A 25002-nucleotide genomic window follows, 5' to 3' on the forward strand; every position below is an offset into this window, starting at 1 on the left:
AACAAATGGTGTTGGCGGGGCTTTGGAAGTTCTGGGCCTCGGAGCATCAGGAAAATAATCATATAGTGTACCGGATTGGGAGTAAACCAAGTCAAGGTACTGAGCACACGCAATAGCTTTCTCTTCAGTTACACATGCCCCCATAGCAATGTCCCGGGCTATCAGACCGGCAAATGAGGTTGTGAACTAGTCAGTCAGAAGTTGATCGGGAATCCAAAACTTAATCAAACGGCGACGTCATATCCACTCATGGATATGATCAGAGATATGTGTGGTCGTGGTATGTTTTAAGGATGTTAGGAGATGTGTGCTCATTTCATATCGAATCGGCAACTGAAAATGAGTTATAAATGCCATAGCCAATGAGTTAAAGTCCTGAAAATATCCCCGAGCTAGCTCAATATACCATTTAGTAGCAGAGCCAGTGAGAGTCCGTTGAAAAAGGCGGAGCCGGATTGAATCATCAAGCCATGAGTTTGACGAACACCACAGATGATAAGTCATGACATGGGCTTGTGGATCTTCTCCAGCTTTACCGTTAAACTTGGGACAATCACCAGGAATTTTAGTTGGAACCGGTGGCCAATATGGATTATGAAGAATGAGATCATTTGTTAGTTTGGACACATCCGGTAATTCCAACGTTGCTAGAAAGGGTAATTGAGGGTTAAAGGACATCTGAGGCCATGGGTAGGAAGTAGCACCAGAGTTCCACCTAGTTGCTTGTTGCCCCCATTGATTTTGTCCGGACGGATTCAGCCCATAAGGGTTTTGTCCGTAGGGATTTTTTCCATAGGGGTTATAGCTATAACTGGACGGTTGACCCTAGATCTGACCCCAAACATTCCAATGATTACCAACTTTGCCCGCAAGAGAAACATATGGTTGCTGGAAATTCTGGTAAGGATTCACCTGTAGTTGTTGATAATTTTGGTATGGGGAAAATTTGGTTTTCCCTTGGGATTACTGAAAACCATAAGGTGGTTGGGCACCAAACTGAGCCTGGGGGCCAGAATGCATTTGATAAGCAGGTTGGGGTTGAGATCCACCCTGAATTTGAAGACCGGATTGGGTTTGGAGCCCAAACTGGGGCTGAAAACCAGGTGGAGCTTGAGAAGCAACGATCATTTGAGTGCCTGGTTGATCAGGCCCAGACGGATGTCCTTGAGAAGATAGAGGTTGATCCATCTGGCTAGAAGGTTAGCCCGATTGAGGTTGAGGTTGGCCCATTTTCCCAGAGGTTTGAACTTGCTGGGAATTGGGTTGACCTTGTGGAACCGAAGGCTGTCTAGACTAACTAGATGGTTGAGAAGGCTGGACAATTGGCTGGACTTGTTGAATTTGAGGCTGACCAACTTATCCAGAAGGGTGGCCTTGCTGGGCACCAGGTTGGCCTCGTTGAATATAAGGTTGTCCTGGGTTACCAGAAGGTTGCCTGAAGTATGTGAAAGAAGACCCATTGAAGGCCAAAGGTTGTCCCAGAATGGGTTGTCCTTGTGGGCCGACAGTTTGCCCTGAATAAGGTTTCCCATAGTACGGTTGTTCGTAGGACTGTTTTCCGTAAGATGGTTGACCTTGATACGGTGGTCCTTGAATATTTGAAGACTGTGCTTGGCCACCATGGTAAGCAGTGGTACCCCAAGAAACAAACAACGGAACCAAGACCTCAACAAAAGGCTGAGATGCTATGGGTCCAGGGTGATAAATATGGGCTCCTCGAGAATCATAATAATTAAACGTATTTTGAGGATATTGATCATATGCCCCCCCTACTGGAATAGAACCAGAAGAAGGTGGGGCACTAAGGCTAGGGTCAACAACCCCAGATATGGATGCCAAAGGGCCACTGTATGAAGGACCTGCTGAAGGTCCGACAACAGTTGTCACCACTGAAGATGCAGTGATGGCACTAACAATAGGGGCTATGGAAGCCACAAAAATGGTTGGAATAGTTGGGACAGATGTCACATTGTGAATCTGGGGAGTGAAAGATCCCAAAATCGGAGTAATAGTACGAGACCACATGGAACTTGTAAGGGGAGACCGAGAACTTATGATATCAGCTAGAGCATTATAACATAAAGGTAGCGTGATACCAAGGGAGGTGACATGGAAGGGTGAAGTTTCCGTTGGTATAGGAATTTCACAACTTGCCAAAAAGGACTCTTCACTCGTGACGGGGTTCATCTCATCCATGTTAGAAGAAGACATGGGGTCCGAAACACCAGGAGGAGTAAGGGGAAAATCTTCTTCGGAAGGCTCCCAAATGGGGTTCCAATGAATATCGTAAGACGTGTCTTCCGGAGCGTGAGATTTAAGTGGTTGGATACTCGAAATAACAAGAAGAGTATCACTAGCAACCGATACCTCAGGAGCGACAAAAGATGGGGATCCTTGGTCGCTTGGAACGGGAGATGGGATCGGTGATTCCGCCAGGATGATTGAACTCAAAAGACCTAGGGATAACTAATCGAGTAAGGAGAAAATACCCTACGCAAACTAAAACGTGACAAGATCTAACAGGGTAAGTGTGAACGTGGCCGAATAAATTTTAATACACAGGAATAGAACTTGACCTTTTCATCTTTAAAGAGTCGAGAAAAGGATGAAAAGATGACTCTAGTCACCTTCCAATATTTAATGAGCCTGAAGTGACAAGTGCTCAGATGGACCTTTTATTTTAAGGAGTCTGAAAAGGAACGAAAGTGACTGCTCTGGAGAAACTAGGCAAAAGGTTTACCAAACATCTCGTAAAACTGCATATACACCTTGGCGATCATATGAAAACCAAGGACTTCCATACGACAATCAATCTTCTCGAATGTTGTGTTCGGTGCATTACAATTTGCAAGGCGGTAGACACAACTTCCTAGGGATATAGGATGATAACCTAGTGGGGTCTCCCAACATATACTCGACGGTACTGGGAGCACAATTCTATACTAGACCGCTATTGAGTCACAGAAGGAGGAATCACGCAACCTTCAGTGAAAACAATAGTGACTAGGTTTAACGACGCCGGAGCACATCTCTAGCCTAGACCTCTAAATAGTGTGCATTATGTTTCAATGCGTTGTTAAGTTCATTCAGTTCATTTTAGAGTTGATCTTGAATTATGTTTTAGTTTTCAGACCTCACCATATGTATACAACAAAAAACCTAGGATGCAGCTAGAATGAGTGAAACATCCTTTTACTTCAATGAAAACCTACCTACTGGAGGGTAGAGAGATCATTCCCAAACCAAGAAGACCAAGATAAGCCAGAGACACAATGCAAAAACACATCAACCCTACAGTGCATGAATACTACTGATGATGGATTTTATCATTTTCTTTCCAATATGTAGACTTGAAATGCAAATACACTTTCACTTTCGTATACTAAATGAATGTAGTCTTTTGATTTTGATTGTTTTAAATTTAAAAGAAACAAACAAGAAACTGTGGAAAAATTGGTTGATCCAAACAATTGTGATCTATGTTCGGTAGTGAAAAGAAATTGAATCAATACCAAATATTGGTTCAATAATCGTCACTAAAAATCAACCAAAAACAAGCAATGGAGAAGGCTCAAACAAACCAACAAGAATGTTGCAAATGAACCTTGGGCAAATTAGGAACCAAGCCAATTAATTCAAGAACTTGAAAGAACAAACTAGGTCACACAGCCAAAAATGCAATATTCATTCAATAAAGCCAAAGAAAGAGTGCCTTAACCATAAATAGTTAAAAACAAGCTACTGAGCAAGAGAAGGAAAGCAAGGGATCAATAGGACTAGTGAATTTAGGAGGTATAATTGAAAAAAAAATCCTATAGGAATCATCCTGAACATTACACAAGCAACTAGGGATGATCAACCACTAGCTGTAGCAACAGAGCGATGTCGTCGCGAGAGTACACGTCTCTTCCACGACGGACCGATTTCAGGAGTCGTCGCGATTGTACGACGAGATTTAGCGACTCACAGGACTTTGCAAAAAAGTCAAGTCGATGTCAGCGCGACTGTTAAACTATTTTTAGTGACGATCTTAAAAATATTGAAAAACAAACAATAAATTGCCAAACAAAAACTAGTCAATCCTTCAGACAATAGAGGGATTTCCTAGATCAACCCGGGTAACCTACAAGACTGATAGTTTATCCCCAAAATTCAAGAGACACCAAATCAAAACCGAAACAAGAGCAAACAAAAGAAGAAACCTACAAAGGAACTTCCCCAGTGGAGTTGCCAACTTGTGATGCAGGAAAGTGTTCCCTCTGCTGACAGAGGCAACCCCTCTAGCCCTAGAGTGGGTCTAGTCACAGCAAGGACAAAACAACAATTGATTCCCTTAAGTAGTCATTTTTTGAGGCCTACCTCAAACCGATGGTTGATGAAGTTCTATTGCGTTGCTCCAGCTTCTGTTTCCTTCTCCTTAATGAGCAATCAACCTGAAACACCACAAAGAAACAACAGAGCATGTAACCGAGGAACAACAATGATCTATTTACTCATAAAGTCAAGAAGTCATGAGCTACCAAGTAAATTATATACAAGACATAGGAAATCATCATTGATTGTATTAATGATAAATCAAGAGAAAAGCTGACAACCAAGTCTTGACGTCGCAAGCCTTCTCAGAGGGTCCAACCAATGTGTTTCTTCAAGCATTCACTCTCAAAGACGGGTCTCCCAAATAACAATATATCTTTCTCTCTCATTCACAAGCTTTACAAAAAGTTAAGGGCACTCCACACCTTCTTGCAAACAACAAAGCAATCCCACACTTGTCACACTCACACCAACTATATATCAAACTCAAAAGTAGTAGCATCATTGTACAACCAAAAGAACTAGCAAATGATAGCAATGGTGAGTGATTTTATAGGAGAAGAAGTCTCCATGAAATGAGGGAGAGGGAGCTTATCCTCAGGGCAAGCAACACAAAAGATGGAACTACCATGCCAGAGGGGGAAGGGCGACCCAATCTGACCCAACAACTAGGTCCAGAGACATCCAGAAGGCTGACTGTTGGAATGAATTCGCCCAATATGGATTGTCGCTAGTTCATAACCAAGCTTTAGCGCCGACATCGCTAGTTGGCAATGTATTCAGTCAAACCATCACTAAAGATAGAAAATAGCCTCGCACCGGGGCATGAAATCCGACCGTCACGGAAAATAGATGTACTCCTGTGACGGGGGCATGACTAGATTGTTTATGACAAAGGTTCGTTGTGTATATTAAGTGGATTCTTGCAACGAGGCAGAAAACTTAGGGAAAGTGGGTCAATCGGCAACATAAGAGAGCATTTGTTCAGTGTGAGCATGTTTTATTGGACACATGACATAGTAGAAAGACTGGGGTGAAGTCAGTGACAAATTACTGTGTAACACACTCCATTGCCAGTTCCTTCTCACCCTTGGGAAAGTGTTTCCATGGATTTTGTTGGAGGACTGCCTAAATCTAGGAAAGGTCAAGATTATATATATGTTGTTGTGGATAGGTTCAGCAAAATGTGTATTTTGATAACTTGTAATAAACAAATTATAGCTGAATAGACTCCAAAATTGTTCTTTGAACATGTATGGGTTCATTTTGGATTACCCACTTCCATTGTATCTAATTGAGACACTTGATTTGTGGAGAAGTTTTGGTCGATTCTATGGGAATTGATGGACACCAAGTTGAAGAAAAGCACAGCTTTTCATCCACAAACAGATGGCTAGACAAAAGTAGTAAACAGGACAGTGATCCAGTTACTGAGAGGATATTGCAGCAAACATCCTAAGCTTTTTGATGAACACTTGTGTTATGTGCAACATGCTTACAACAGAGACAAACACTCTTCTACACAGAGATATCCTTTTGAGATCTATTTTGGTTTCACATGAAGGTATCCTTTGGATTTTGTCTTTGGTAAAGATACCATGGTTGATGGACACAATGATGTGGACAAGACAACTAGGTTCATTGAACAGATCCAGGAGATCCACCAGGCAGTATAGGAATAGCTAGAAAAGAGCCAAGCCAAGTACAAAGGTAGGCATGATAAGCATTGGATGGAGCATAGTTTACAAGTTGGAGACCAAGTCTGGCTGTATATTAGCAAGGATAGGATGCAAGGTGAAGGTAAAAAGCTAAAACCTATCAGGTATGGACCTTTTATGATACTGGAGAAGATTGGTTAAAATGATTTTCACCTTGATCTACCAGCTTACATGCACATCTACTCAGTTGTAAATGAAGATTGCTTGAGATTGTTTGAACCTTCAATGATTAAGGACCTTGAAGAGCAAAGTCAATTACCTTCTATTGATGACCTGTTACCTGAATATCTTAATGATTTGCAGGAAGACACAGTGCTAGATAGGAAGGTGAGGATGACGCGCAGGGGAGAGGTTGAGTACCTCAAGATTGGGCTCAAAGGTTTCGAAGCCAAGCAGTGCAAAGTGGATTGAGATTGGACAAGTGAGAAAGCAATACCCTCACTTAGTTGATGCTTAAAAACCAACTTTTGGTGCTCCAAAAGCTTTTCCAGTGGGAAGGCCATGATCTGAATTGGATCCATAGAAGACTGTCAAAGAACCATGACTGTATCAGATCGAACAAATCTCTAAAAGAATCCAAAACAACAACAAAAAACACCCTGAACCAGTGGCAATGGTAGCTAGAGTGGAACGGCGAGGACCTCGGTCAAAGCACGCTAACCGAGGCCCATGGAGACTATGCAGGAGGTCAAAGTAGCCCCTCGGAGCCTTGGATTAGGAAAAGAAGGTAGTTTTTGATGCGTGATTAGCACTTAGTTCTAATCGCACATCACTGGGCGAACAGGGCCATGAAGGAAAAAGCCCGAGCACTCGGTCACGTGGGGGAACCGGAGAGCTGCGGGCAGAAAAGTGAAAGGCACTAAGGTACAAAGGTGGGACCCATTCTCTAGGAACCAGCGGTATTGATTGAGGCACCCTCAAACAGTAAGAGGTTTTGGACGAGAGTGGAGCGATTCCATACACCGATCGACAGGTGGCAAGTGGAGGTGAGAGAAAACTGTTGTTGATCGCGCGCTATCGGTCGAGCAAGTCAACCGTGAGAAACGTGAATATGGCATCGAATATGGAGGCCCCAGATCGGACGACTAAGATTGCGCCCAATGGAGGAAGCGGAATTGACGAAGGAATATGCCACATTTTAGAAGGATTTAGAATCCGTTTGACCGCCACGGTGGAGGAAGAATGCATCCATGACATAACTGAAGAAACAAACTGACGAAGCATGCTGGTGCCATTTAGAGGAGGACATGTGGCCACTCTCTGAGCATTCATGATGATGTTGAACAGGGAACTCCAACTGTAGCTGCAGAAGTGGATCGACAGAGGTGGAAGAGGACCAAAGAGGCATGGGAACGAATGGCTAAAGCCATGAACAGAGACATAAGACACAGTAAGAGTCGAGAGACAAATAAATGGCATAGTGAACCCAGAGAGGAGGACTAAACATAGAGAATAGTAAAGAAAAGGAGAAGAGACAGAGGGTCGAGCTAACCAGAGGCAGCATCGAGCACCAGAGAGATCGAAGATTCAAGCTCATAGAGGATCTGTCTGGGCTAAGCACCACATTGGGCTCTTGCCATTGTAGACCAGAAGGTCACAGAGCTGGTTGGAAGAAGAAGAGTCCGTGCACTCCAGTGGCTTGGGGAATCCAAGAACCACCCTGCCAAGCAAACCTTGCTTCAGGAGAACTCACATTGAGTCCCTGTATTGTAATTCTCTGCTTAAAGGCACAATAAAACAAGGCCACCAATAAAAGCTGGACCGGAGATGTAGCCCTGGAGAATAGGGTGAACTCCTTATTAAAAAAATTTGTGTCTTTGTGTTTTCTTACTGTATTTCTCTGTTGTCTTTCCATTTTATTGTCTGTGTATTGGCAATCTGATCTATCCGTTGCTTCAATAACACAGAACACACACCGACACATGAGTATGTAATACCTTTAAACAATAAATCTTTAACTGATGTCACTCATAGGTTGAATATCATATCAAGAAGAAAAGAAATTACTCATGCAAGAACAAGGCATAGCTAGAAGCAAGAGGGATACATGCCATTACCTGTTGTGCCAGACTGAACATCTGTTCTTTGTCAACCTTCAATTCCAGCACTTTCCCTTTCAACTATTCTACTTTACGTTGTTTCTTAGCATGCCTCAGCCGTAATATATCCACTCGCTCTACATATTTGAAGATAGACTTGGACGATTGCTCCTGAACTCTTTTCACCTCATTCTTATAACAGGCCATAGTGGATTTCCAAGTTTGAATCTCGGTTGTCAAATAGAATTCACAACCTTTGAACAAGTGCTCGATAGGATCCGTTTGAGTAGCAACAGAGGTCATCAACGCATCTTCTACATGTGTTTCTACCTCGACCGTAGCCTTAGGCTTCTTAACCTGTTATTTCTACTTCCTTACTTGCTTATTAAGTCGATGCACTTGTATCCTTAGTCTTCGGACATATGTTTTCAATCGCATCACCTCCTTGAATTGTGGTTTGTATTTATTTTTAAGGGGTGGCCTCCTTTTCTCGTACAGTTCTATCAACTCCTGCTTAACAACCACTTCGTCTGGCCCTACAACTAGTTCGACAGGTGGTGGATTGCTCAGAGGAGTATCTATTGCTCTTTTTGCCAGGTTCTCCTCCCTTAGTTCCTCTCTCTCGATCACTTCTCACTTGACAACCAACTCAAACGGCTTCACAACTAGTTTCGTGGGTGGTGGATTACTCAGAGGAGTATCCATGAGTCCATCTATTGGGGCCTCCTTGCTTGGACCCCCTTCCTCAGGAGAAAGTGCCTCCTTTTTAATAGTTAACTTGACCTACTCTCGAGCTGTTTCAGTAGTTGGTGGATCAATTAGAGGAGTATCCACTAACTTTTCGACCAAAATTTCCCTTCCTAGTCCCCATGTTTCAGAAGCATCTGCTTCTTCCTCCCTTCTGGGCTCCATGGCATCTGTTGCTCGAACAACGCTCTCTTTACCCACTTTCTGTTCCTGTTCTTCTGAGTGATGTTCTTCCTCCCTCTGTTCTTCGCAATAGCTTTGTTGAGAGTCAGCAGCCAGCAGGCTAACAGCAGCTGGGCCTTTAACCGATCCATCAAACTTTAGAATGGGAGGAACAACAACCTCCTTTTCTGAGCGTCGGGGAGAATGAGACACTCTTTCTCCTCTAGGAATGGAGGCACAGAAAGGGAACATAAATTTTTTTATTCCTGGTCTGTTATAGATATTTTTGGGCACTACAACCCCAAGCATAAAATGTCCATAAACCAAGGGCTCCTAAGTCCCTAAAAGTGTTGTTCTAACCCCTAAGGGAACAAGTTCAATTGATTACAGCTTCTCCCAGAAGTTCTCCATGAAATACCACTCAGAACTGGTCAAAACAAGATCATTTCAGCTGCTCCATAGTCAAAGTGCGTTGCATCTCACCTAAGTACACTGTGTGGGTGCGTTGCATTTCAAAAAGCCCTTCTATGGGGTGGGATGGGCGAGAAATGACAAATGGCAGTGTCAATCCGCGAGGTGGAGAGGCATGGAATCTTCCAGAAACTTTTCCTGTGACACTTTCCTCTCTGAATTCGACCAAGGATGAGTAAGAGATCATCAATCTCCAAGTGGAAGCAAGAACTATCAGAGGGAAGACACTAATCAAATCACAAGCTAACTCATCTCCCTTACAGATATCTATATATGGATCCCTCATCCCAAAGATCCAGAGGCTGGAATTTTTCATCTTGTAAGGAATTGTTGTTGGTTTCTTGAGACAACATCATAGTGTTGGGTGATCTAAGATTTGTATGAGGTGAAAAAGGGCTTACTTGCTGAGAGGATGATGCTGGGTCAGAACAATTGGTTGTAACTCCCTTGGCTCTTTCTTGATTATCAATAAAAGCTATTCAAGTTTTCCTCCATACTCTTGTGTTATTTATGTTTTATGCATTTGTATGGTCAATTTACATCTGATCCTAGATTGTTTATGATTATAGATCCATGTTCTTGTATAGTGTTTTGCTACTCTGATTCTACAGGTACTCCGTGAAGCTGGGCGTACAAGGAAGCAAGTAGCGAAGGGCTATCAGAAGAGAGAGGAATCGAACTAGGAGATAAGTGAAAGACAGAGGTTGGTCTCTTTGTTCTTCTCTCATCTATCTTTCATAAAGGAAAAACGAAAGTAGCTTTACTTTGTTTGTTTCTAAGGTAGCTACCACACCTTAGTGGGATAAGCCGTTCTATGTAGACACTTTTCCCTGTAACAAAATGGCGACTCCACTGGGGACGAATTAGGTTGTTTGTTTATCTTCCTTGTTGTTTATTTTATAAACTTACAGACGGAGCCCGAAGTCAAGCCAGGTAGCTTTCGAACTGCATTTGCTATGCAAATGCAAAGTAGATAAATGCCGCTTCAGTCAATCTCTAGGTTTTGTTTATAAATTAAATAACTGATTTACAAACTCTCTGATTGCCCCTTGTGGTAGCTCTAGTAACCTCCTTAGATCTACCCCTGATTGTTGATTTACTGATTACCATTTTCTCGGCCAAAACCCATGAATTGAACTACAAACTGTGACCCGGAACCCAAGCAAAGTCTCATCTCTGGCCTAGCGTAGGTTCTGTTCTGTGAATCTGAAATTCAGCGCACTTCCCGAGTGTACTAGGTGCGCTGCATTTCAAATTCACTGTGTTACAGGTGCGCTAATCAGATTGGGCATTGTTCAGTTTTGGTTTCTATGATTCATTCTTTTCAGTTCTATTCATGAATTTTGCTGCCTGTAATCAGTATATCTCTATTTGAAACTCCTTTTCCTTGCTGTTATTCCACCTCCAATGTGCAAAGAACTGTAAATGTTTTTGTGTATTTGTTGAGTCATTTTCAGTTCTCCTTTGCAAAAAAGTAACATAGTTGTACTGTCATTCCTTGATTTGAAAGTGTCGCAAGTGTCATTTTCAGTCATAGGAGAGAGTTTGGTTGCTCTTGATAGTCGATTACCCTGTTACTATTGTATTTGGTCTGAATTTGTAAGTTTTTCTAGTGTCGAAAGCAAGTATTCATTTCTGAATCATAAAGTGTTGTGATTGTCTTCATTTTTTATTTTGAAAAAGAAACTTGTTAGTAATTGTCGATTGAAAAGTAATTCAGATTTGCGCATTAGCTTTCTTTTATCATTGACATACTAAGAAAGCCAAAAAAAAATACATGCATGTGAATTTGCATTTAGACTGTTTGATTGGTTTGATTTAGGACAGTGCATTTAGTTTGTGTTCTTATCTCTTTATGAAAGAATACTGTCTCTCTTTCCTTAGTAGCTAGGATTTTCATTGCACAAAGAAGATAAAAGATTGTTTATCATCTTAGATTGCATTTTAGGAATTGTACATCTACATATCGCGGTGAACCTGAAAGGCAAATTTCTTGAGCAAGATCAACTATAAAATAAATTTAATGAATCTAACAACGCTTTGGAACCTAACGCATAACATCTAGAAGTCTAGGCTAGAGACGTATTCTGGCGTCGTAAAGGCTGGTAACTGTTGTTCTCACTGATGGTTGGGTGATTCCTCCACTTTGAGACGATAAGTGCCAATACGGACTTGTGCTCCCAAGTACCGTCGAGTATATTCTGGGAGACCACAATAGGCTTAATCCTTTATCCATAGGAAGCCATGTCTGCCGCCCTATCGATCACAATGCACTGAACACAGCATTCGAGAAGATTGACTGCCGTACCGTAAAAAGTATTCTACAGTTTTGTGATTGGTTTGGTAATCCCTCTACCTAGATTTCTAGAGTAGTCCCTTTCTTTCCTTTTCAGACTCAACGGAAAAGGTCCATCTGAGCACTTGTCGCTTCAGGCTCACTAAAAATCGAAGGCGACTAGAGTCATCTTTTTTTTTTTCTCAACTCTTAAAAGTTGAAAAAACAAGTTGTGTCAAAGCGTATAAAATTCATCTAATTTGGAAACATACTTCCCCTTAATTTTTAGTTGATCGAGTAATCCACAATCGTGGAAGAAAGTCAATTGAAACCCCGTCGTTCACGAAGGCTTACGAGTCAACCATCTTTGTCTCCGGAATCGAAGCTATTACGGACAAAGAGAACTCGTTTAACTGGTTCCAAATCTCCTGGTAAAGTTAAAACAAGTGTTCCAACAACATCAGAGATTCTGGTTACTCCAAACATTTCTGGTATCCTTTCCTTTACAGAAGAAGTTCAGCAACCACCGAAGGATAGCAGTACTGATCCTAGTATGAGGGTAAACACTTGTATCACTGAACCAGTTCCATCTACGACCGGTTCAGAGAGTGTTGTTCCCCAAACATCTGTCACTGCAGATTCCATACCTTCTTCGGCACTAGAAATATTCTATGGACCTGACGGTCTACCCCATCCACCTGGTCTGATTGCTATAGAAGAGATTGTGGAGGATCCTCCATCTAGTACTCCATCACAATTTGGAGTTGGGATCACTCTGTATCCTTCTTCATTAGAAATTAGTCAACTGCCAGCGGAAGCTCCTGTAGAATCGTTAGGTAATCTTTTGGATAGACTAGAAATGTCTGAACAACTGTCAACATCTAGGACTGTGTCATCTGACACAGCGACAACAAAACTTCCTGCTATCACTCCGACAACGTTCGCCGGTATACCATCTATCCCGACTAGCTCTCAATCACTAGAAGGAGCCCACTCAGGGGCTATTTCAACGGTATGGTCCGTTCCTGGTTTTTCATCCGGAATAATATTCGGGAACTCTTACGTTGAGTCTCAACAAATTGATCCATTTAGAGGTCAATTTGGGCAGTCCGGTCCTCAAGGGAAAACCATTCCCTTAAGTATTGGATTACCGCTGTATGGGGGGCAATATACCCTTTCATTATCCCCTCGGGAGGACAACCATACGGGAGTTCACAACAAAATTCGGGTTATGCTGGAATTACGTCAAGCGGTTGGGTACCGATACTACCTCAACAACCAAGAGTTGTATATTCGATGCAACAATGTTTACCTATGTCAAGTATACCAACTACGCCAGCTATTGTGGCAGTGTCGCAAGTTCAAGCGCTGCCTGTTGTATGCCAACCTCAGGTTTCTCATGTTGTAATGCAACAGCCTCTTGACCTTGCAACTCAACCACAATCGCCGACTGGTGGAATGACACAGGTTCAAATGGGTACAATTACCCCTCATCTTGGTCAAACAGTTAGTATTGGGCAACAGCACATGGCTTCACAACCATGGCTAGTGCAATACCAACAACCGCAGTTCCAACAAGTATACCAAGGTTCTGAGCAACAAATCTTTGCAAATAGTGGGCAGCCGTATATTCAAAACAGTCAAAATCAACCATTCTACAATGGACATGCCCACCAACCTTACCAAAGTTACCAGCATCAAATGCATTATGCTGGTATGCAAAGACTAACTGCTCAGGCGATCCCATCTTATCCTAGGTATGCTTCACCTAATCAACAGTTACCCTTCGTGGCGACTTTAGAGTTACCTTATTTAAATCGGTTAACAAACGATCCAGTCAATTACGCCCCTTGGTGGCCCATGATTCCACATAAACTTCCATAAGATATTCCTAAATTTAATGGAAATCCGGGTGAAGATCCTTCGAATCATGTGATGACCTTTTATCTGTGGTGTTCATCAAACACCCTAAATGATGAGTTGATTAGGCTTCACCGTTTTCAGAGGATGTTAACTAGTCCGGCAGCAAAATGGTATATCGAATTGCCGAGAGCTTCATTTGACAACTTTAGTACCCTAGCCACAACCTTTTTAACCCATTTTCAGTTACCGATAAGGTACGAAATGGGAACGGAACTTCTTACCAATTTCAAACAAACAACGACCACTCACATATCTGATCATATACATGAGTGGCGACGTCGTTGTAGAATGGTAAAAATGTATGTTCCTGATCAGCTTTTAGTTGAATGGTTTATTAAGTCACTAGTTCCTTCTATTAGAGAAGATGTGGCAAAAGGGGGAGTCGTCACCGAAGAGCAAGTCATTGCTCGTGCGCAATATTTGGACTTGATTTACACTCAGTCTGGCATGCTCTATGATAAAATACTTGATGCTCCTAGACCGGAATTCTCAGTCCCTCCTCCTCCTAAATCAAACAATGACTCTCATGCCGGCGATGGCGTGATTGGCACAACAGACACGAAGTCGACAAAGGCTACATCTAAAAAGGCCCGTAAGATTTCTGGTCAAAATGCAAAAGAGGAACTTCTTGCCTCGGAAGTAAATGCCATATCGATAGATAAAGGAAAAGAAACCAAGCAACCATGGGGCAAGAATAAAGGCAAAGGGAAGAAGAAGAAACAGGAAGAATCATCACCTGAAAAATCTTTTGAAAAACCTCCTGGAAATAGGAAACCAAGAAATCCATGCTTTATATGCGATGAGGATCATTGGACAGAAAATTGTCCACATAGAGCTGAGCTTAAAAAAATTCTTCAAGAATTCAAAAACCTCGGCAGTATTGACTGATCCGTTTCCAAATCCAGGAACAAATCTGGTTGACAATGGAAATGCTTCCCCGTCTCAACTTCTGATGTTGTCGGTTTCCAAACAACAAAATGATGCTTTGATATCGACAAGGAACAAAGATTATGGGAATCCATAGCTGTCGAACAACAAGGATAAAGATCAACCTAGTAGTTCGACAACAACTTCGACAGAAGTTGCGCCACCCATCATTCCTGAATTGACAATAAAACCGCCAAAGGGAGTAGTACACAAGTCGACGTTTAATCCTTGTGCTAGAGCAGCACAACATTATAATATAGTGGAAGATTTGGCCCAATCGCCATCCGCTATGTCGACTCTTGAGGTACTACGAAATTGCCCATCCCAAAAGCAAGCTTTATTATCTGCCATCGGTGGGATAGACCCAAAGGATTCCAATCTTGAATCCTTCGATCATAAAGGATATGATCCTCAGTTACCAACTCAACTAGCTTTCCTCGTTCAAGTGAAATCCCTCAACAAAACTGTTCATTGAACGATTATTGATGAGGGGGAATCTACATGTATTATGTCGATGAGTTGCTGGAAAACTTTAGGATCTCCAACCTTGTCGCGATCTTCGATGACATTAAAAGCATTTGACGGACGAACATATACCCCTTATGGTATTCTAAGTAACTTGAAGGTTGAACTAGGAGGGAAAACAGTAGAAATAGATGTTGAGGTAATCGACGGAAATCTCGATTACAACATCCTACTGGGAAGACCATGGATATATGCTATGGCTGCTATTGTGTTGACCTATTTTAGGAAGATTTCATTTCCCTTTCAAGGAGGTATTACAATCGTCGATCAACCAAAATTCCTCCCCAATGGTTCTCAACTTACGGGAAGCATTCCAATGATCCATGGAAGCCCCCATTCGCTTCAAAATATCGGAGTAGGCCTACTAAAAGACCCTATATTAATGGGAACTTTTGCCCTTCCACCTCCAATCAATTTGGCGGAAGTAGCATCGGTAGGAACCTGCAATATGATATCTTCAATTAAAAAGATCTCAGGAAACGATATCAACATGGATCATGCGCAGGTATTGCCTCCAAGCCCAATAGAAATATTGTAGCAATCAGTGTTCCTAGCATGGGAGGCAAACCCAAATCAATGCTCATCAAGCGTTTGGATAGATAGGTCTAAGGAATATGGCACCCCTTCAGATCCTTGGTCGAGAGTGCATGTCACCGACGAAGGAATTGTTCAATCAATGGTAATTGAAGGGGCACCATGGGAAGATTACCACCATCGTTCCCTTCTTCCGGATTGTGAAGAAAATACACCTGATGACCTTTATCATCCTTCAGTTTTTTATTTTCTATCAAATAATGTAAACACGGTGGATTCAGAGTGAAACTTGTCCAACATTGAAGAGACTATCGCCATAAATATCTCGACCAAAACATATGTTGTAGAGAATATTTATGTTGGCAAATGTTGTTCTCCTTCAGAACTGGAAATATATAACGCTCTTTTTCACGAGTTCAGAGATGTCTTTGCTTGGTCATATAATGAAATGCCAGGCATTGACTCGAGTATCGTTGAACACGAAATCAATATGTATCCAGATGTCAAACCAGTACGACAACGGCTACGACAGGTGCACCCCAAGAAAGCCACTGCCATTAAGGCAGAAGTTGAAAAACTTCTCCATGCTGGTTTCATTTACCCGGTTCCTCTAACCGATTGGGTATCGAATATTGTCCCTGTTATGAAAAAACAAGGAACAATTAGAGTATGCGTCGATTATAGGGATGTAAATCAAGCTTTTCCAAAAGACAACTACCCTACACCCTTCATCGACCAGATAATTGATGAATGCGCCGGATGTGAAATCTTTTCATTTATGGATGGATTCTCCGGGTATAATCAAATAAATATCCACCCATAGGACCAGTCAAAGACTGCATTTATTTGTCTGTGGGGCACATTCACATATCGAAAATTACCCTTTGGTTTAAAGAATTCAGGGGCAAAATTTCAGAGGGCAATGAATTATGCCTTCCATGACATCAAAAAAATCATTCAACCATACCTCGACGACCTTCCGGCTCATTCGCGAAAGCGGATTGATCATCTGCAGCATTTAAGAGCAATATTTCTACGTTGCCGACACTACAAGATACGACTCAATCCACACAAATGTGTATTTTGTGTCAGTTCTGGTCGTTTACTTGGCTTTGTAGTCTCGAAAGACGAGATTCGTCTCGACCCATGTAAGGTTCAGGCAATCATAAATTTGCCTCCACCTTCGTATTTGCTTTAGATTCAGAAACTCCAAGGGAAAGAAAACTTTCTGAGGAGGTTCATTCCAAATTACGCCGAACTTGCTAAAGGTTATATGCGTCTTTTGAAAAAGGAAGTACCCTTTGCTTGGGATCAGGTTGCACAAGCTTCCTTTGATGCTTTAAAAGAATCCCTAATGAAAGCATCATTAATGTATGCTCCTGATTATCAAAAAGACTTTAACTTGTATCTGGCTACAACGGATACAACCATCACAATGGTTTTAGTTCAAGAAGACAACGGAATTGAACATCCTATATATTATTTAAGTAAGAACTTAAATGATACAGAAAGAAAATATTCTTATGTTGAAAAGCTAGCGCTCGCAGTTGTTCAAGCGATACAGAGATTTCGACACTATATCCTCTTTCGAAAAACTACCATTCTGTCAGATTGCAACCCCATGACTTATATATTGTCGTGACAGTTGCTGGGGGGCAAATATTCAAAATAGATAGCAATTCTACAAGAGTTTGATCTTGAATTTGTAAAATCCAAGTCAAATAAAGTTGTGGTTTTGGCAGAATTATTATGCGATCTCCCATGGTCGTCCAACGATGAAACATCCGAAGAAACAATCGTGGATGAAAATTTGTTTCTGATATCTTCAAGAAATAAGTGGTATGGGGATATAATCATTTATCTCCAAACCCAAAAATATAGGCCAAATACCTCTCGCTCCGAACAAAAACGTATTCGATACCAAACAAAATACTACATGATCGTTGGTGATACACTTTACCGTCGTGGTTTCGATACAGTTCTACGAAGGTGCCTCACACATGACGAGGCCGAAAAAGTCCTGAATGATTGTCATTCAAGCACGTGTGGGGGGCATCAATCTGGTTACGCTACAACGCAAAAAATTTTACGAGCAGGATACTTTTGGCCAACAATGTTCAAAGATTGCATAACCACAGTCAGAAGTTGCCATGCCTATCAAATTTTCGATAGCAAAACCAGAAGACTACCCGCACCTCTGCAGCCGATAGTTGCTGTTGGGCCATTCGCAAAATGGGGCATCGATTTCATGACATGTAACCCCACCTCGACCTGGGGGCATGGGTATATCATAGTCGCAGTTGACTGTTTTACCAAATGGGCCGAGGAGATGCCTACATTAGATAATACTGGTGAAACAGCTGCCCTCTTCTTTTTCAATCATGTAGTTGCCAGATTCGGCGTCCCACAAGCTATAGTCACAGATCATGGATCGCATTTTCGCAATCACATGATGGTCGAATTAGCTGCCAAATTAGGGTTGTCTCACGACAGCTCAACTCCATATTACCCGCAAGCCAACGGACAAGTTGAAGCAATCAACAAGGTCCTGAAGTGCATGCTGCAAAGGATGATTGGAGTTCAAAAAAGGAGTTGGCACCTGATCCTGTACTCAGCCTTGTGGTCTTACCGAACATCGGTAAGGAATGCAACTGGGTTTACACCTTTCCAACTAGTGTATGGCCTAGAAGTAGTCTTACCAATCTAGTGTGAAATCTCATCCCTCAAACTCGCAATTGACCTTCTCCCCGGGACTTCAGAAGAGGAGGCTCGTTTCTTGGAACTAATCCAATTGGTTGAAACCCGTCGTGATGCCACTTTGGCTAACGAAGCCCATAAGAAACGATTCAAGGCGCAGTTCGACAAGAATGTCAAACCCCGTGTCTTCTCAGAAGGTGACTTGGTCTTGCTTTATGACCAAGAATCCGATAAATTGGGGCAGGTAAATTCAAGTCTTTATGGATGGGCCCCTATATTGTTAAGAGAGTATTAGCAAAAGGAGCCTACGAGTTAATGGATTATGATGGGATTCCACTGGCACAACCTCGTAATGGGTTGTACCTTAAGCGTTACTATGCATGATTCAGTATAGTAACCTATATGCTTTTGTTATGTTTTTGTTTTCGCTAAGAGTAATTATTTTGGTCAAGTAATCCACTTTTTACATTTATTGCAGATGTCAAACCTATTGGAGTCATGTGTTGGATATGCCGACGGAGCAAGTCGTAGTTCGTAGAACCTATCTTCTGCGCCCTGGGCCATTTTTTGATCCAAGTGGCGAGTTAGTAAGTTTCAGAGGGGTATGCATTGGTCAGTCAACGAATAACATCGTTGAATATAGCGCGTTGATAGGACTTCTCTCTGATGCCATCACACATGGTATACGCTGACTAATTGTCAGGCTAGACTCACAACTCGTCATACTACAACTCACTGGTATCTACTTTGTCCGAAATCCAACTATTTATCACATGTTCCTAAGGGTTAAGATTTTGGAAAGGCAATTTGATTTTATTCAATATCAGCATATTTCCAGAAACTTAAACACATTAACTGACTCATTGGCAAATTATGTGTTAGATAGACATTTGCAACATTTATAAAAAGAAGCATTCCATCAATATTTGCGTTTGGATCATGTAACTTAACCAAAATAAAACTCTGAAAATAAAAAATATATATATAACTGTTTATGGTTTACACATAATGTTCTGTAACCAAGACAAAATTGGTCAAATGACCCAAAATTCAAAACGCTAGGGGGCACCCTAGTCTAATGATGCTCGCGATAGCAAGTCACAGCCTGTGCGATCATGCGTAAGAGCTTAGTCCATCGTCTTGGCACACCAGTAGTATGTCGCTGCAACCTCAAAGGCAACTCGTCAGTCCTCACATCTGGAATGCCGAGAGTGAGGCCCTCGACCTGGTCCTGTAATGCTGCAAGAGTCTCGGCCACATCGAGGTCGCGAAGGATAGCCCTTCCAACAACCTCTCCTGCTGGGGCGGCAGCTAGCACTCTCAGGCGTACTACTGGCTGAACGGGACCGACATCTACATGAACACATGAGTTTGATTAGTCTTGATAGAATAAAGCACAAGGACATTATAAAAGAAAAACGATAAACAGGAATATGGTCAAAGAATTTACCAATGGTACCCAACTATTCGCCAGCCAGCAGTACTAAATCTGGGTCACCCCGGAAGTCCATACCAACATATGGATACTTGGAATAAACCATCTCCTGATGATCAAACCACCCAAAGAAGGTATCAGAAAAGGAAATCTGATACTGACCAGCATGCCTAGACATATGGTCAACCCATCTCTACATACGAGGTTCAGTCGGTGAAGGTAAATCGAGTGCAATATACTGTGGCTGCATCAGTGGAATCTTTTCCAAGGCGAAGGCGGTCAAGATAGAACCATATCCAAAGTTCTTCAGCCTCCCACTCTTCACCTTGGTCAACTGTTCTTTCATCACAAGGAGTAATGCGTCGCACCAGTTGAACACCTTCGGTTGAAGGCATTCCAAGGCATACTGCATATAAGATCGGTTGGCTACATGAAGAGCCGCACCACCAGCCATCCTACCAAAAGTGAATAGAATAGTCTTGAGGGACTTGTCAGTGACATCATGTATGATGTTCTTGCCGTCTTTACTTGGCTGAGATCCCTCTCTGAAATACCGACGAACATAATCTCTCACAGATTCACCTCCTCGGGCCGAACCTGATAAAGAGATGAGGGCACCCTGCCTCGACAAACCGATCAATAAATAGATGTCCACTATAGTTAAGGGGATGGATTTTCCCTAATCTGGAACACCTGGCTGGTAGGATCCCAAGCATCGAGCAAATACTACAACAAGTTGATTTGTTGTCTCATGCTAGAAATGCGAAAAAACTTCAGTAAGCCACAGTTCCGCAGTGCGTTTACTGTAACCGGATCATGTAAAGCAAGCATGTCCTCTTCTTCATGCTCACGTTCTCGCCATGTAATAGTCATCTTGCTCCAAAAATCTCTGAAAACAAACAAGAGAAGAGTTAGATCCTGATTTTGGTGAGAAATAGGCAAAATTTCCATCAAAAAATGTGCATAAATTTCCTTGCGCCCATCGCACCTACAGTAGTGTTCTGGGTGCGTTGCATGTCAGTTGGCCAGTAGACAGACTAACATCCAACGCACCTTTCGATACACAAGGGGTGCGCTGAAGCCGAGGCGAGTTTTTCAAACCCCAGCGGCTCAAAAAAACCAAGAATCAAGCTCATAATGCAAAATGGAAAGCATGAAATGAAAGAGCTCAGGTTTAGCTCCTACCTAGTCCAGACGGCGTCGAGAATCGTCCACAGAATCTCCCGGAATCAGCTGATGAAAATCAAGGGGGAAAAGCACCTCCAAAGCTCAAACAAGCCAAAGTTCAAGTGAAATGGTAAAATGAGAGGTAAAAGCACTTTTAAATTACTTTTTACGTAATTCGAGTAAAATATTAGTGTTCTAACTCATTTTTCAAACATATATTGTTCATTTCTAACTAGTTTGATGAAGCAACTGAAAATGCAGTACAATCTTTGAAAGAACAAAGATATTTATGGTAAAATCAAGAAATGACCGTTGCATCCAGCAGTTTTAGCACATAGTTCAAGCTCATTAAAAAATAAACATAAGTCATGAGCAAATGTTTCTCCCCACGTTTAAGCTCATTAAAAATTGAACTATTTCCCAGTAAATAACCATCGTGAATGTAGTACTTCAGCCTTTAAAGCCTTGGTCGTGTTCTCACCATCACCTCCACTCTGTATTGGCCGATCATTCACATCCATTTGATTGTTTACCCCTTTTGAGGAACAGCTACGAAGAGTGATCCCACTAGCCATCCTTGTAACACTGCCATGATTGGAAAATTCCAAACCTTACCTGGAATCAGCTGCTACCAAATTTTATCACTCGTTCCTCAAAAACGAGTCTCCTTTAAGCTCTTTTCAACTGACTCGTAAAATATGAAAAGATTGCCGAGCCATTGGCCTCTCTAGCTCGTTAAAGGGACCGGAAGTGCTATCCCTCCTTTAGATTTTAATCTTTTTGGACCTGAGGGATTATTACACAAAAATATCGAGCGCTTGTTTTGTTCGGCTCATTAAAAGGATCGAAAATTCATCCATTTTGTATTGTTTTATACTTTTTCGGACTTAAGGAATTAGATGACGAAAAAGGAATTTTGGAGTTTCCTTTACGCCCCTTTTTAGACTCTCTAAAATTGAAAAGGACCAAGTTATCTTTGTCGTTAAACTCGTTAAAACTTAATAGCGACAAACTTGTCCATAGCAGACAAGAACGAGTTTCGCTATTGCTAGGCTCGTTAAATCATAGTGATGGGTTTTCCCGAAAGGCAAATTATAGAACAAGCATATGTTATCCTCCTCAAGCTTGTCAAAAATAAAGAGGTACTCGTCAGCAATGACTGGGGAAAAATTGGGAAGAAAACTTGAAGAAACTTTGTTGGTAGCAAGTCGCTCTTGAACATGACACTTTCACTCCGCATCCAAGTCGGGTTGGGTTGTTTCATTCACCGGTCACATCACCATGGTCCCATCACACCATCCACATTTGGGGTTAATGCTACCAATCCATCATGTCAGTGTCACCGATATGTTCAAGAGAAGTCATTCAGAGAGTTCACCTGTGTCTCACCCACTACAATACATTTACACTCCATTCTTTCATGACCGCCACCCTGAACCTTATATCACCAGATCGTTTTCACCTCCATTAAAATCATTTGCTCCATTTCGTGTCATTGATGTGGGATTCATTAAGGCCCTCCTATGACAGATCACTTCTTGTCGACATCAACTCATTATCCAAGAAGTCGATCTAGGAACACCCCGTTCAGTACTTTGAAGCTTGCATGCCTTAATGGCAAGTTTCTCACTTCCGGCGACAGGTTTACATCAGTGACCTTCGATTGAAATATTTTGCGTGGCGTTTGATGCCAAGTCCTTTATTCACACCACGTGAATTGTACTGTAGTACCTTGAGGATCATTATCATTATCGGTGATTCCTCTCGCGCCTGTTAACAACTTACATCATTGGCTGGTAATCAGGCGATGTCTTTCCATGTTCGACTCCAGAACATCTCTCACATGGATAGACTTGTACTTTGAGTGAAGATCGAACGAGATTGAAGACCCCGGATCTAGTTTCATCCATCCGGGCTGCGATATATATTCAGGGAAATAAAGACATCAAATGTACATCATTGCTGCACAGATAATCATCCAATCAAAGGGATGATGACTCTACCAGAATCATCAGTCTACACTCAGACGATTGTCTGTCCTATGTACATGAAAATGAATTTATAAAGCTGAGCATGGGAATGCCCGCCTCAGCTAGATCATGAAAAAATTATGAATATAATGTATTGTATTGTATCTTATTATAGGTCTCCTCCCAGCTTGAAAGAACTTCGGATCCTCATAATAAAGCATTTCACCAGACATCAAAAAGATTAACGACCTCATGCTTTAGGGGGCAACTGTTATAGACATTTTTGGGCACTACAACCCCAAGCATAAAATGTCCATAAACCAAGGGCTCCTAAGTCCCTAAAAGTGTTGTTCTAACCCCTAAGGGAACAAGGTCAACTGATTATAGCTTCTCCCAGAAGTTCTCCATGAAAAACCACTCAGAATTGGTCAAAACAGGATCATTTCAGCTGCTCCATAGGCAAAGTACGTTGCATCTCACCTAAGTACACTGTGTGGGTGCGTTTCATTTCAAAAAGCCCTTCTATGGGGTGCGATGGGTGAGAAGTGACAAATGGCAGTGTCAATCCGCGAGGTGGAGAGGCATGGAATCTTCCAAAAACTTCTCCTGTGACACTTGCCTCTCTGACTTCGACCAAGGATGAGTAAGAGATCATCAATCTCCAAGTGGAAGCAAGAACTATCAGAGGGAATACACTAATCAAATCACAAGCTGACTCATCTCCCTTACAGATATCTATATATGGATCCCTCATCCCAGAGATCCAGAGGCTGGAATTTTGCATCTTGTAAGGAATTGTTGTTGGTTTCTTGAGACAACATCATAGTGTTGGGTGATCTAAGCTTTGTATGAGGTGAAGAAGGGCTTACTTGCTGAGAGGATGATGTTGGGTCAGAACAACTGGTTGTAACTCCCTTGGCTCTTTCTTGATTATCAATAAAAACTATTCAAGTTTTCCTCCATACTCTTGTGTTATTTATGTTTTATGCATTTGTATGATCAATTTACATCTGATCCTAGATTGTTTATGATTATAGATCCATGTTCTTGTATAGTGTTTTGCTACTCTGATTCTACAGGTACTCTGTGAAGCTGGGCGTACAAGGAAGCAAGTAGCGAAGGACTATCAGAAGAGAGAGGAATCGAACTATGAGATAAGCGCAAGATAGAGGTTTGTCTCCTTTGTTCTTCTCTCATCTATATTTCATAAAGGAAAAACAAAAGTAGCTTTACTTTGTTTGTTTCTAAGGTAGCTACCACACCTTAGTGGGATAAGCAATTCTGTGTAGACACTTTTCCCTGTAACATGGTCTGTACCAATTCTGACTATAACCTCGAGTTGCTTCTCTTCATCTGCAACAATTCCTCTCTGGCCCGAGGCTCTTTCCTTTGTTGCCTCTTGTCCTGCAGTTGACACTGGTTCTTGTGGAGCAGTGTCAACCTTGGGATTTATTCCTTCTACATTTTCCGGTGCCGAATGGGTTAGTGGTGGTTCTTATTTGACACCACCACCCATATCCAACACTTCATGAGCAGATGGTGCTGGCACTATCCCCTCTCGCACACCGGTAATAAAGGTGGACTCTTGTATCACTGAGTCAATTCCGTCCATCGTATCCATGATTCCTTCCTACGTCAGCTCAACAGTCTCTTCCGCTCCAAGCCTCTCGTACTCTGGTCTATCTTCTTCCATCATCCCCACAGTCAAGGCTGGTTGTTGTGGAACAGCCTTGGCTATGGTACTAACAATTTCTTCTGTTTCAAATATTTCCTCCCCCAGTCTATCTTCTTCCATTGGCCCCACAGTCGAGGCTGGTTCTTATGGAACAGCCTCGGTTGTGGTACTAACAATTTCTTCCATCTCAAGCATTCCTGGCTCCGGTACCTCTTCTTCCATCGGCTCCACAGTTAAGGCTGGTTCTTTTGGAACCGCCTCGACTATTTCTTCCACTTCAAGCTCCCTTTCTTCGTCCTCCATTTCCATATCTTCTGGTTCTTCTTGGTCTACATATTCAACCTCTACTAGTTCCTCCTCCATTCCCTTTGGTTCCTCTTCTCTAGTAGCTATAACAACTACTATCTCCTCTTCTATCGATTC

Source organism: Pinus tabuliformis, chromosome 4_1 (assembly GCF_031772625.1).
Source record: "Pinus tabuliformis cultivar Carrire ecotype Pingquan chromosome 4_1, CPIR1, whole genome shotgun sequence".
Classification (NCBI taxonomy): domain Eukaryota; kingdom Viridiplantae; phylum Streptophyta; class Pinopsida; order Pinales; family Pinaceae; genus Pinus; species Pinus tabuliformis.